The following is a 14,528-nucleotide window of genomic DNA, read 5'->3' as shown; positions in this document are numbered from 1 at the left end:
AATTATCAAGAGCTATGAATTTATTCAAATTTCCCACCTTGCCTCAAAAATATTTTTTTACATTTGTGTGATTAGGATCTAAACAACATCTACATATGGTATTTGGATGTTATGTCTCTGAAAACACTTTTAGTTTAAAACTGAGCACATTTCTTCCTTTTTTTTCTTCTTTTCTGCTATTAATCTGTGAAAAAACTGGGTCACTTGTCCTGCAGAATATCCTACATCCTGGGTTTGTCTGTCTGCTTCCTTATGGTATGTCCCACTGACATATAACTGAATAACTAACAACCATCAAATTTAAAACAACATAGATCTATTTACTCCAGGCTCTGGGTTAACCAGGCTCAGTTCTGACGTAGTTACTTGTTTCTCGTGTAGTTTCAAGAGATGATGGCCAGGCCTGAAAGAATCAGTTGCCTTGACTAGAAATGTCCAGCTTGGTTCCATATGCCTGGAAGTCAGTGCAGCCTCTCAGCTTGGAACTCAGTGCAGCTGTCAACACAAAGATTGATCAGTGGCATCTTCAAGGAGCTTGAGCTTCTTACTGCATGGAAGCTGGATTCCAAGAGGAAACACACCAAAAAAATGTTTCAAGAGCAAATTCTTCTCGGATGTCACACAGTGTGACTTCCAAAGCATTCTGCTGATTAAAAAGCAAGTCTCAAGGCCAGACAAGATTCAAGTCAAGCAGACTCTACAGGAGAATAAATATAAGATGTATGCATTAGAAAGTAATCATTAAAGTTTAGCTACAAAGTTGTTTTTTAATACATTTCTTTTTAGTGCCAATATATCCTGCAAGTGGAAGTTAGCTCAAAGACTTAATTACATTCAACTTTTGGGGGGCAATAATATGTCCTAGCAGTGCTGTATACTTCATATTATACCACACTGGGAGGCACATAGTGCCAAATATGACTTAAGGCATCTTACAAATTTATATGAAAATCAACATAGCATAAAGTAAGATAATGAGTAAAAAATTAAAGATAAATGAGGGTAGATACATAAGATACCATTAAAATACAAGACATAAAATATGTGCACTGAAGGAGTTTCCAGTCCACCTCTCACAACTTCCATACTGTTAGGAAAAGCATAAGACCTAAATGTGATTTATTCCCACTAGAAGGTTTAAACGTTTTAACAGTAAGGTATTGACAAAAGGTCATGTGGTGAAATACACGCCAGGAAGTTGCTCAGGCTGGGAGTGGGGGTTGGTGGGGGGGAATTGATAAGGAACAGGGCTGTGCCTATCTGGGAAAAGAAAGAAGTTTTAAACCAGCCAATAAAATCAACACAAATGTAAAGGAAAGCCTAATATGGATATAACTTGCTTAGGCAACATCCAGGAAAGATTGTAAACCCTGTAGTACTCAGTCAATGGGGAACCATGGAAAGGACTCGTGTGCTAGGTAGTAAATTATTTGCTCCAGCTACCCTGGGTGTGCCTGCTTAGTAGACACCCAATCTTGCAAGACTGCCATTAAACCCTCTCCACTGTTCTATTTGTCTCCGTGTCCACTTACTGAGTTTGGACCAGTAAGTGTATTTCTCACACATACCCTGCTTATGGGAGGCCACATCAGAATCTCCAAAAAGAGTGGAGCATTACCCTTAAAGTGTCTTTTTAAATATTGTCTTGGTTACATGCTTGAGCTCCTTGGTCAGTGCACCTGTGTTGTTGTCCAAGAGAATCACATGTGTGACTTACAAGATGGTTATTCAATAGGAGTCAATAGGAAACCACCTCATAATTTGGGGCAAGAATGGAATTCTGCCCAGCTCCAACCTGTGAGAAGTTAGAGGATAGATTGGGTAAAGGACATTATTTGTCTCAAAAAGAAGGCTCTAAAATCACCAAAGTGATTGAACAATATTTGTCTGAGACTGAGAAGATGCACCAAATAGATTCATCAGGTAAAATACCAGATGCTCCACTAAGTTTGAATTCTGGTAAAAAAAAAATTTTAAGCAGAAGTATGTCCCATGTACTATTTGGGACATACTTATACAAGAAAAAATGTTACTGTCATTTACTTAAAATTTTAATTTTACTTGGTATCCTGTATTTTTATTTGCTAAATCTGGCAATTTTAACCCCAGAGAACATGAAAAAGACTATCTGGATTTTAAAAATTTAGAAACAGTACCATTATTTATTGATTTAGTTGAATCTATGTGGTTCCCAGACTATATATGATTTGTATGGCATTTTCTGAAAGTCTTAAATTTCTTCTTTACTGTATTTTGTACCTGGAAAATATTATTGCAGACTTTACTACCCAGCTCAAGACATTATAGGTCAATTACGGGCACATTCTCATTCTAAAAGTAATCTGTAATTAGTTGTGGTTACTAATTACACTACTGCCTAGTACCAGGCAAAGAACAAAAGTATGAGTGACAAAAATAAAACTTTTCCAAATAAAGGATGGATAAAAGGGTTCCTCTAATTATGAAGTAATTAAGGCCCAAAGAATCTTAGCAAACCAACCTCACCATAACTAGCCATTCAAAAGAAACAAGTTAAAACGTCTTGACTAAAAGGAAAACAGCACAAATGTACTAAGAGACAAACCTGTTTATTAGAAGAGCCCTTTCAAGACTTTAAACAGCATGTAATTTAATACAGCATAATTTCAGGAATAGAGTTGATGACTCAGGTTGCCCAGGTTTATAACCTGCTTCCTCCATTACTAGCTGTTTGTCTTTGGGTAAGTTCCCTAACTTCTCAAAGTCTCAATTTCTCCTCTGCAAAATAGAGAGAATAATATCTACAGCACAAGTTGTTTTGAGAATTAAGTGAGTTACTCCATGTAAGGCATTAACCCAGTACTGGCAAATACAGGCACTAAATCAATTTTGTCAATAATGATGACAGAGAGAAAATGGTTAGGAGTTAAGGATGGTGGCATTGACACTGAAAACAAATATACATAAAGAAGAGGCATAGAAATGCTATCAGTTCTTATTCCCAGTCAGCCTTGGTTTCTTTCTTATGTTCCTGTTATTCACAAAATTTCCTAAAATTACATAATTTTTATAATCCATCAAATATGCCAGTTTAACTGCCTTTACAATAAATTAAAGAGTGCGTTTTTTGTAGAGCTTGAACACAAGAGTTATCTTTGTCCCAACCAATTTCCTCATCCCCTGTGGTGTCTAAAATTGCAATCATGCATTTAGAACAAAAGTGTACATGTGTCCCTTGGGGAGAAAAAGACTGATATAATCTCAATAGTGTTCATTAGTTTTGAGTACATCATGCATAAAATGATTAAGCTAATGCTTAGGGAAGAAGAACAGAAAAGGAAGATAAGACAATGAGGCTTTCATGGAAAAAAACAGAGGCAGAGGGGCTAACAAGGAAAAAACTGAAATCTTGGGGACTCTTTGGGGTAAGGAAGCATGGAAAGGGAAGAGGCTGGGTGCAATCTAAAGGCACAGAGCACATGAGGGTGATTACATACTGGAGAGATTTTGACCACAAAGTTGGAGATGAAATGCCAAGATAGTGGTCACAACTTTGCCTACAGTGATCCTCAGAGTAATGTCAGTGAAAATGATCACCTACTGTGTTCAGTTGGTTTCACATTATTCACATATCTTGCATTTTTAATTCTCTGTTTTCCTTTTACTTAAATTTAGTTTGGAAAACCAGTGTGTATTTTGGAGGTAGCTTTTTTATCTCATACCTCATTTTGACCTAGAAGCCTGTAAATATTTAAGATTCTCAGATTCTCATAATTCATACCTTAAATAATAATCCAACAACTTTTCTATCTTTTGAAAACAATAAACCTTGAATCTTTTTCTCCAGCTACACCTTCTTTCATGAACTCCAGGTCTACAGACCTTTACCTGGCTATCCCTGAGGCATCACAAACTCATGTCCTAAAAAAACCCCATTATTTTCCTTTCCCATCATGCACACCCCTATGTGTGCTATGTTAGCAACTAAAAAACCCCATTCTTATTTGCTTCTCTCCACTCAGCCCACAAAGTTCTACATTTCCAGTCCTCCTTTACCATTTTAGTCCATAGTAGTCTTTCCTTCACTTTTTTTCTTTTTCCAAAGCACAGTTATTTATACCATAGGAAAAAATGTACCCACCCTTGGAGACTACCTTCATTTTTTTGCAATGTAACAACACTGATGTATATTTAGAAGATTCCATTTATACTTAAATTAGTCCATTTTAAGTTTTGCAGGCCAACCTCATACAAACTCTTCTTTTAAGGGGTAGATGGATTTCTTTAGTGTTTTTAGTATTCAGTTGAGCAAGGAGAAATTCTGCCTCCAAATTTTCTAAACATGTAGAATGTGTTGCAGAATTCAAACAGTGTAGTTTGTAGGACAGGTTTTATCATGTGTAAAGTTCATCTGCCATTAAGTAGGTGAGTGACTTTCCTTTTTTAGAAAAAAATTGAGAGACCTTATTGCAATTATTTTTAAATAACTGTCAAATCAAAATTAATTGGTTAACTGTAGGAATATATACTTTATTCATCTGTTAGACAGAGAAATAGATACAAGCGGAGTGGAAAGAGAATAAAACTAGGAAAGCCCACTAAAAAAAGACTCAGGGTTAATGAACTAATCAGTTAAAACTCAAAAAACCAGGAGTAACTTGGCCTGGAATATTTGAATATTCCCCACCTAGGCAACACTGCACCATCTGAATTATATACATTATCCTGCCTTCATTTTTTTTCCTCAGAATTCATAGATTGCCTCAGACAGATTAGAAAAGTTGCCATGAAATGATAATGTGAAGTATTGCCCATTGTGTTATTTCCCAAATTTTACTTGTAGTCTGTGACCCTTCACATTTTGGCTGCAAGATATAATTTTTTGATACTCCCAAGAAGTTCTCAAAAATGAGTGGGAAGAGGTAGAACCAGTTACCATAAAGGTTTTGTCTTGTAATAGGAAAGATGGGGTTCCTCAGTGGAGGCATCAGTTATCATCTGACTGGAGAACAGCTGGGGATGCAAACGTCCCTGCCGATGCCAGCAACAACGACTCACGGTGCCCAAGATTCACACGGACAGCCCACATCTGAGTGAATGACAGTGAGGCACACTAACAGCTACAACAACCAGAATCCCCCTCTGAGTCACTCCCCATCCATCAACCCATGTAGACTATGCTACAAAAGTTCATGAACATCTCGTAATTTAGATGCCGCCTCAAGAAGAAAGATAGAAGATTGTGAATTGAGGTGAAGTACCCCTAAATTTTGCCCTATTTCTAGAACCGTTCTGCTCATTACTACTCCAATGGGAAAAAGGCACTGATCTTATATCTTATCCCATAACTTTTTTTCCAATTTTATTGAGAAAGAACTGACATACACGGTAGGCATTTAAGGTGTACAGCATGATGGTGTGATTTACATATATTGTATAATAATTAACAAAATAAGTTCAGTTACCCAATAATCTCATTTACATACAATAAGAAGAAAAGACAGAAGGAAAGAAAAAAATACTTTCTTTGTGATGAGAACTCTAGGATTTACTCTCTAAATTTGCCTCTATATCATAGACCAGTGTTAATAATAGTCATCATGCTGTAAATTACCCTAGTGCGCTGTTGGTGGGATTGTAAGTTGGTGCAGCCACTATGGAAAACAGAATGGAGGATCCTCAAAAACTTGAAAATAGAACTACCAATAACAATTCGGCTTCTGGGACTATATCCAAAGGGAATTAAAAGACCATGTCCAAAAGATATCTGTGCCCTCATGTTCACAGCAGCTTTATTTACAACAGCCAAGACACGCAAATTACCTAAGTGTTCACTGACAAATGAATGGATAAAGAAGTTGTGAGATACACAGATACAGATACAGGTGTGGAGAGAGAGAGAGAGAGATAAAAGAAGATTAGTCAGCCATAAAAAAATGGGGAAACCCTGCCATTTACCACAACATGGGTGGACCCTGAAATCACTGTGCTACATGAAATAAGTCAAAGAAAGACAAACACTGTATGATCTCATTTATATATGAAATCTAAAAAAAAAATAGAAATATAAAAAGACGACTTGTGGTTGTTTGAGGCAGAGGATAGGGGGAGGGGGAATTGAAGGAAGGTGGTCAAAGATACAAACTTCTAGTTATAAGATAAGTAAGAACTAGGGATGTATCTCAGAACTTTGAATCCATTTTCTCCTTACTATTTGACACATTTAAATGCATTTGTAAACTAATAAAGTCATTATCTCCTTTGAACCAAAGAGTGATCTTTATACTTAACCTTATCAATATCCCCAGTTTCAATACTCAAAATGGTGACCACATACATCTAAATAGGTGTCCTTCGGTTAGTAGCAAAATGATTTCCTAAAAAGAACTGAACTGGGAATCTGTTGACTGTGTAACTGCTTCATCTTTACTACTGCCCTGTGACATTATGTTGGGTAAATATAAATAAAAACAAAATATCCCCCCAACCCAGAAAACTTCTCCAAAGAGCCAAAGAGAAAGAAAACAATTTTATTATTGAATAAATTTTTTTATTGAATAATATTGAAGTGTTAAACCAGAATGTGGTATCAAAGGCAACCTGCTACAGACAGTGCCAAGTCAGAAAGAAACCTTACCTTTTTATGTAGCCAAGCAGATACAACCCATCACACATACATTCTCAAGACAGACCTGAACTAGTCCTTAAAAAAGAGGACCTGACAGCACTTTTTGTCATACATATTTCATCTTAAATTCACCTGGTAATCGGGGTGTCTATCTATGTTAGCTGACTGACTTAATGCAGAGGAAAAACAAACTTCTCATGCCTGTGTCACAGGAAGTGTTTCCATGACTTGATCTGGGATGTGTGCTTCTTTAGCCTCCCACAGAAACTGGGAAATAGATTTTCTCTGATAATTACATTTCTGAGAGATTGCTCCCAGATCCTTGAGAAAGACAGTCCTGGGTCATAAAGCTGGCAAGAGGCTTATTTAGGTTCTCCAAAGATTCACATATATTTCAAAAAGACAGAGAAAGGTCTTACAAGTTTTCTAAAGTAAATCTCTAAGAAAAGGAGAGGGAAAGTCTCTTCACTTATTTCTCAACAGGGAGAATAAATCCCTTATTTTTAATTTGTAATTACCCAAACAATAGGATAAGTCATTAATTGTCCTAGGTCTTTGTATGATTTTTAAATAGCCAATTTGTATTTTGTGATCTCTAACATACATTTTATCTCTAGAGCCCACATGACTTTTTTTTTTCAACTTGATGTCATCTACCAATTTGATTGTTTCCTTTGAAGTACTTATCTAAATAAGTCATTGAAAAGAGGACAGAGCCCTCTGACATTCTGTCTGATGATCACAACTAAGCCACGCTGTTCTCTTACGGAACATAAAGACCATCTCACAGAACAGCAGCATCAAACAAGGTCACTCTGAGATGATGATAAAATGAGACAAAGAAGGTCATTCTGTAACACACAAAATACCAAACTTTTAGTCCCCAAACCACTTACCAAACATGAGTGCTACTTTTTTAAAAAAACAATTACAGCTTTATCTTCGCTCTAGTCCGCTCTCTCTATAGGTGAGTTGGATCCGGGTGCCCAGTCAGCATTCCCCCTGCTTACTGACAGCATCCAAAGCCCCACTTCCTTCGACCTCCTCCAAAATGGCTTAGCCAAGAGCCAAATCCTGTAACAGAATGCCCCATAATAAGCATTTTCCTGCAACTGCAATAAGTAATAAACCCAACTTCTTCAAATGCAGGTATGTTGCCAGTGGCCTTTGGCAGAAAGAATTGGCATCATGATTTGAGACAAAATGTGGAACAGGACAAAAGCAAGGGATGAACCTGTGGAGCACTTCACAGGTTATTAAAGCTGGCACCTTCACTGCTTATTGTCATTGGTCCTTTAATCAATAACTTTGGCCATGGAAATTTAACCTAGAACATATCCACCTGATACACAATTATTGATTTCACCTCTCCCTGTTTTCCTCATAAGGGTATCAGCAGACTTTCTCCAATTAGCTTGTTGGACCATTTATGTAATTTCTATGACACTGTCCTGATATTCCTTTTACTTTTGTATTGTTTGATTTTTGTGTGTTTACAAACTATACATATTTTGTACTGGGGGAAAGGTGATCAAAGTTGTTTGGCTTGCCAGAGTTTATTAAGCTTATGTCAATATTTACTGCCTTTATACATGCTATTTACTATGATGTCTTCCCCTTATTTACCTCTTATTCTTACCTAAAGTATCTTGAGTTTCTATTATTTCCTCATCCATTCAGTTTTCAATTTCCTCATTAATGTATTTGTGATATCCTGTCAATGCAAAGTTGTTACTGTTGCTGTTTAAGTAAAATTATTTGTTGAAAAGTTCTCTTTCTGTCTACCATGTGAAGACTGTGGCATCTATTATAACCAATGGCACTGACAGAATCCTTAATATATTTAATATTCTGATTACTACAAAGAACTCCTAATAATTAATCTCAGTAATTTTTATTTTTACAAAATTAACTTATTAGATGCTTAACAATTAACTAAGTCTAAAGCTAACTAGTAAAGGGTCAAAAAAGTACACAAATATGATGAAATTAGCAACTTGGAAACAAGGCCAGCCCTAGGGGTGGGGCAGCAAAGGGAAAAGGTTGGCATTTAACAGCCTAGAAGCTTGGAGAAAGGGTCAGTGAAGCTGGGCCTCAGACTTCTGCAGAGGGCATGCTGGCAGGCTGCTGCTGGTGTCTCTGAGGCCATTTTGCAAAGGAGTGGAAACTACTTATTGTATTTAGATGCTGCTCTTGGAAGATGCGGTCTCTTCTGGGCTGAAAAGCATTGCTGGCAGGATGCTAACAGAACAGTAAATAGATACCATCCCTGCTCCTTCCTCCAGCTTTGCATGCCCTTCTGGTGTCCCCTTGCCAGAATCCAGCAGGTAACAGCTGGCAAAGCAGCACCGCAGCTGAGTAGAGACAGTGGGTTTGAAACCCAGAGACAATACCTTAATAACTGGCACAAAACTCCCTCCGAGGTTCATGCCAGGCTTTTGTGCTTGCCTCCAGTTAAATGTCCCTCTTGTTCTTTCTTACACATGCTCTATCACTCATAAAGAATTTTTGTTAGGCTTTGCCTAATGCCTAGGACTCCATTTGGCCATTCAATCAAGATTATGACTTCTAAGTTCCTGTGTTCACTCTCCTTTGGTTCCCTTTTGACCAAGTTTCCCTGATAGTTCATCATTAAATGCAGAGAGATACTTCCTTTCATTGTTTCCTCTTCTTTTTGAAATATGTCACTGTAAATTTCCACAGGGTTACCTATGCACTTATAAGTCTGTTTGTATCTTGAATCCACCTCCATGAATATATATCTTGCCTCCTCAATTGAGGAGGTACATATCTTTTGAATATGTATAGAATGTGTTAATAAAAACTCTAGCTAGCTTCTAGTTTTCCTTGCAATAAATTAAAAATCCCCCAATCTTGTCTCTTCACAGACAAGTTTTCTTCTTTATATTCTGCTATTTTCTTGCCTTAGTTTCCTTGTCTTAACTCCACCTACTTTTTTCCTCTCAAAGTTAAATAATTAAATATCCAGCCTTTTGATTTTTTATGATATGCTCACCATCCCGAAATCATGAACTTTATGTTATACCTAATTGAGTTCTGTGTTTCCTCTATTCTCTTGGTTTATCCTGTCTGCTTCCTAGTATTCCTATTGCATTGGCCCTTTTCTTCTATTAGTCTCCAGATGCTCTCTACCACATCTGCTTTCTTCCCCTGTTGGACTGCAGACAATACCATTTCTCCAGACTCAACAGCCTGTGTCTCCTTCTCCAGCAAGAACTTCTCCCTGCTGTGTTCTTGTTGCCCCTCCTGCGTCAACTCAGGTACTTTATTTGCTTTCATCCTCACTCTTGTTACCCCCACACCACTTAGACCCTTTCTCCCCACCTTCTCATTCTCTTCAGACTGAGGATTTATTCCCACTAGCCTCAGTTATGCACCCTCATCCTTCCCTTTGCTATTTTGGTCTGGGTCTCGGAAACCAACCTATTTCTCTATCATTATTTGTTTTTTAGTAATTTGAGAAATAGGACACGACACATAATTTAAATGGATGACACTAACCTGCCTTTCCTTCTTCCAGGTAAAACATTTCCTCTTACCAATCAGTAGGCTCAATCATTTTTATAACCTGAGTTGTATAGCTTGTCTTTGGCTTTCACATATACTAGCGAGAATTTTTTTCTTTTTCAAAAAATATTAGAAGTTCCTGGCAGTTGGATAACCTCAACTTTCCCTCTCCACAACTATTATGCAACTAGATTTCCCAGTACAAATATAAGCTGGTTTGCCATCTACTGGAATTGCTAAAATAGTGTCATATTATAGATAAGAGTGAATTATTTTTCTAGAGATTAAAGATAAAATTCTTCATTATGCAAGAAAATGGAATCAGCCTAGAGTTCTCAAGCAACAAGATCTATTTTTTTCCTGACACAATCCAAAATAAATCAAATATCTCTGTTGGTTTAAATCTAACATACAAAATCTCCAATTCCCAGAGATTGCTGGATTACTATCTATACTATACTATACTGTACTATACTATACTATTTTATAAAGCCCCATGGTTTTATTTGAATTATTAATCATAGTACTTTGCATTTTCCAAAATCCTTTCAAGTATTTGATTAGTGCAGTACTCTGTAAACCAAGCAAGGAAAAAAAAATTTTTTTACTTCTATGTTACAAATAAAAAAACTAAAAATGTTAAGTGATGTTCACTAGGACTTAACTATGGCTCTTCTGAGTATACTCCCTTTCAGCTACAAAAGAGTTTGCAGCACCTTCACATCATGTCTTGCTAGCAGATCCCTACACAATTTAGAAACAAATTGACACACAAAAACATCTCCTATTAGATGTCGTAGAATAAATAAAAGTTTTCACCCAGAACTTCCAGAACTTCTTGCCTGGCCTTAGTTCATTTACATACCAATGAATGTTTACTATAGTAGAGCTTCCAGTCAATCCAGGGCAGAAGGTGGAGAGAAAACAGCCATTCTCTCCTTCCCTCTGTTCCTGGTACCTAATTGGTCTTGTGCCCGCCAATCACCAGGGACATGCCTATGGAGTTCCTGCCAGAAAGGGCAGGGATAGAGAGAAAAGTGTGTGCCATGGCCAGAGGGGTCGTAAAGAGTGAGCACTGGCTAGCGGACACAAGCAAGCTGTAGGAAATAAATGCCTTTCTTCCAACCTGCCCTTTCCCTTGACTTACTTTGATTTCACAGGATTCACTTGGAACTTGTTCTTGGGCCTTCCCTCCAGAGTGTCAGACATTGTTATAGAACTCATAGAAATTCTTCTGGAAGCTATTTAACAATGGACATCAAATATTGTAAATATTTTTTTGTCTTCAACTTAATTATTCAACTTCCACGAATCCATTTTGAGAGAATAATCTGAAATAGAAAAATGATTCATCACAAAAATATTCACTGAAGAGTTTACAGTTGGAATCAAACTATATGCCAACAATAGTTTAAATAAATACAATAAATCCACAAGGTAGAATTATGAACAGCTGTTAGAATAAGCTCCATTATGAGTTTATCTTAACATGAAAAATTATTATTCTGTAAGTGCTAATTGAACAGGAGAGGATTCAAATGTACATATGAATTATGATCACAACTACCACACAGCTTCATTCAATGTATCTTTCCATTTGCATACATTTAAAGCATTCTTTTTAATTTCAGTTTCTGAAAATCTATTATTAAATTAATGCAATTCTTATAATCAATGAGATTTTGCACTCAAGGAAAAATATCTTGTGAAATCCTTGAAAAAACTCTGGAATAAAAATCAAAAATAATAAAAAGCTATTCCGAGTAGTAGAATTATGGATAATTGTTTTCCTTTAGTTTTCTAGAGTTCTGACAAACCTACAATTTAGTAAACAATAACAACACAAAGTTTCCCAGAGAAGTCTCCCTGTCGTCCATTCTCTCACATAAAACAAATATATTTTCTTATCATCAACCCTTCATTCTGACTTTCTTAGCTAATGTAGTTATTATGGAAACACTTTAGACCAACATTATTTTATTTCCTTTTATTAACTCTTCCTATTTGCCACATCTTTCCCTCTCATTTTTTAAAAATTTAAATTCTCATCTTGTTTTTTTGTTTTCTTTGTTTTGTTTTGTTCTTGTTTTCCAAGACTGCATTAACTCAAAGAATTTGCTCTAGGTGACCTCTTCTCATGGAAGCCAATCTGGTCTGGTCTCCTAGGTCTCTAAACTGATAGTTACTCATATGCTCTCAAAAGGTGGCATCTCAAACTTCCAAAATTCTTTAGTGCCAGACCTCAGTGCCTGACATCCCATGAGACCAAAGCACCAGTATTCTGTTCTCAGAAGGAAATGGAGAGTCTCACTAGAGGACATTTACATTAAGTAAACAAAAGATTCTGCTTATGTTTATGCCTAATAGTAAATTATAAATCAGTGGAAATCATGTTTTTTTCACTCATTCATATCTCCTCATCTGTAAGTGCTGGTACATAAGATGTTGACCTAAAATTTGCTAACTAGTCGAGTCACTAATTAAACTAAGTTAAACCAGCTTGGTTACACCTGAGGCAAGGGCACAATTTTTCATGACTGTAAGACTGTTGGAGCAATGGTGACAAGTGTGGATCCAAACCCAGATCAAATATCACCAAAACCCAACCAACTATAGTAAACAGGATGTAAGAGTCAAAGTGGTAAAATGGGTAGAATGCTCTGTACAGCACTGAACCAACATCATGCTGTGCTACATGACCTGAATAACTAAGGAAATAGTCTTAAATGTCTTCATAAGATGGATGATTGGAAATTAATATTTCTTTAGCTTGCTCAGAAAACCAATTTCTTACAAAACTGAAATTATTATGGGCCTACAAGGGAGAGTAAGGCAGAGTGGTAAGTGCATTCACAGCCAGACTCCGGATTTGATCTTGGCTCTGCTTCTTGGGCAAGTTACTTAATCTCTTTGTACATCAATATGTGAGGAACTAATAAAAGAATCTACCTCAAAACATTATTATATTTGGACTTCAATATATGAATTTTGAAGACAAACAATTCAGCTTGTAACAGAGGGCATGTCCAATTCAGAAAGGACCTGAAGAGTCTCATGGGATTTCCCAGACCAGTTACAACATGTTAGAAAAATGCCTATGATGCTGTGCCCCCACCCCGCAAATATTCTTTGGCATAGGAGTACTCGAGCTAATTATTTTTAAGAAACAGCAGACATAAGAGAAGCTCTGAAAACAGAGTAAAAGTTACCCTTTTGTAAGATAAGTTTACATTTATAAAATAAATCTCCATTTGTAAGTGCCTCCCTCCCTGTACCAGGAAGAGAAGAACAATTCATATGCCAAGAAACTCTTATTAGTGGAGAAGGCATGATTTAAATCTGCATAACAACCTTACTTTTGTTTACTGTGTTTTTCCTAATTACCTCTCTTAACTGTCTCCTTCACCTCCAATATCTTTCTTTTGTATTTATGTGGGAATGGTATTTGCGATGGTGGCTTGGGCCATTTCAGAGTTTTACTCATTTTCCTGTGTCTCACCCGTGTATCTAGGAGGTATACATGTTATTAAATTTTTGTTCATTTTTCTCTTGTTAATTTGTCTTTTACCAGGAGGGTGTTTCAGCCAAGAAACAGAAGTGCAGAAGGAAAATTATTTTCCTCCCTTATGGCTAAAATTCAAGTGTCAAAACCTTTGTTAAATAAAGAAAGAAATCTTGAGTGAAAGTTAAGGTTTTGGTCCAGATTTTATTCCACTGACTGAGACCCTCACCCACAGTAGTCTGGGCCCAGCAGTGGATTAGTATTGCTGGAGTAGGCTGTTAGCAAATATGGCAGGAAGATTGTTGTGATGGTCAATTTTATGTGTTAATTTGTATAGGCTATATAATATTCAGTTTTAGGGGAGAAAAAAATAGATTTCCCTCTATCCTAAATTCTGTGCTGGAAGCTCTGTATGACAAAAAATAGATTAACAAAAGTAAAACAAACAGAAGTTTATTAACATATCTATTTCATGTATGCATGAGAGATACCCAGGGAAAAATGAGTAACTCTCAGAGGTGGCTTAGACTTCAAGCTTAAGTACCATCTTCTGCTAAAGACAATCCTAAGAAGGGTGTGGAGGAATATAACTATGCAAAAGTGACCAGGAAAAGTACAGTAAATGAAAGTAAGGTTTATTATGAAGATTTTAAGTATCTTTCTTCTCCATAGATAAGAGTTTCTGGTGATTTAATCATTTAATCATCAAATACAACTTATGATTTAATCACTGTATTAATGTATATACATATATTATATATATGTATAATGATTCTGTTATTTATCTCATATTGGTCCTCTCTCTTATGATATGTATATCATGAGATATATATGTCTATATCTATATATATGTAGATAGATAGATCCTACTGTTTTTGTCTCTCTGGTGGA

The 14,528-nt window shown here is 36.4% G+C and overlaps 1 long non-coding RNA gene across 1 annotated transcript; it reads right to left on the bottom strand.

Annotated features, from left to right (window-relative positions):
* Positions 1–383: 383 nt before the first annotated feature.
* LOC140848222 (uncharacterized) lies at positions 384–11,443 on the bottom strand. The gene is made up of 3 exons (XR_012128784.1): positions 11,283–11,443; positions 7,504–7,681; positions 384–697 (listed from the first exon to the last, which is right to left on the bottom strand). It is a non-coding gene; the product is annotated as an uncharacterized lncRNA (long non-coding RNA).
* Positions 11,444–14,528: the final 3,085 nt, after the last annotated feature.

The sequence above is a fragment of the Manis javanica genome, chromosome 3 (genome assembly GCF_040802235.1).
Source record: "Manis javanica isolate MJ-LG chromosome 3, MJ_LKY, whole genome shotgun sequence".
Taxonomy (NCBI): domain Eukaryota; kingdom Metazoa; phylum Chordata; class Mammalia; order Pholidota; family Manidae; genus Manis; species Manis javanica.
Note: the sequence above shows the minus strand (reverse complement) of the source record. Positions and strands in the feature narration are given on the sequence as shown.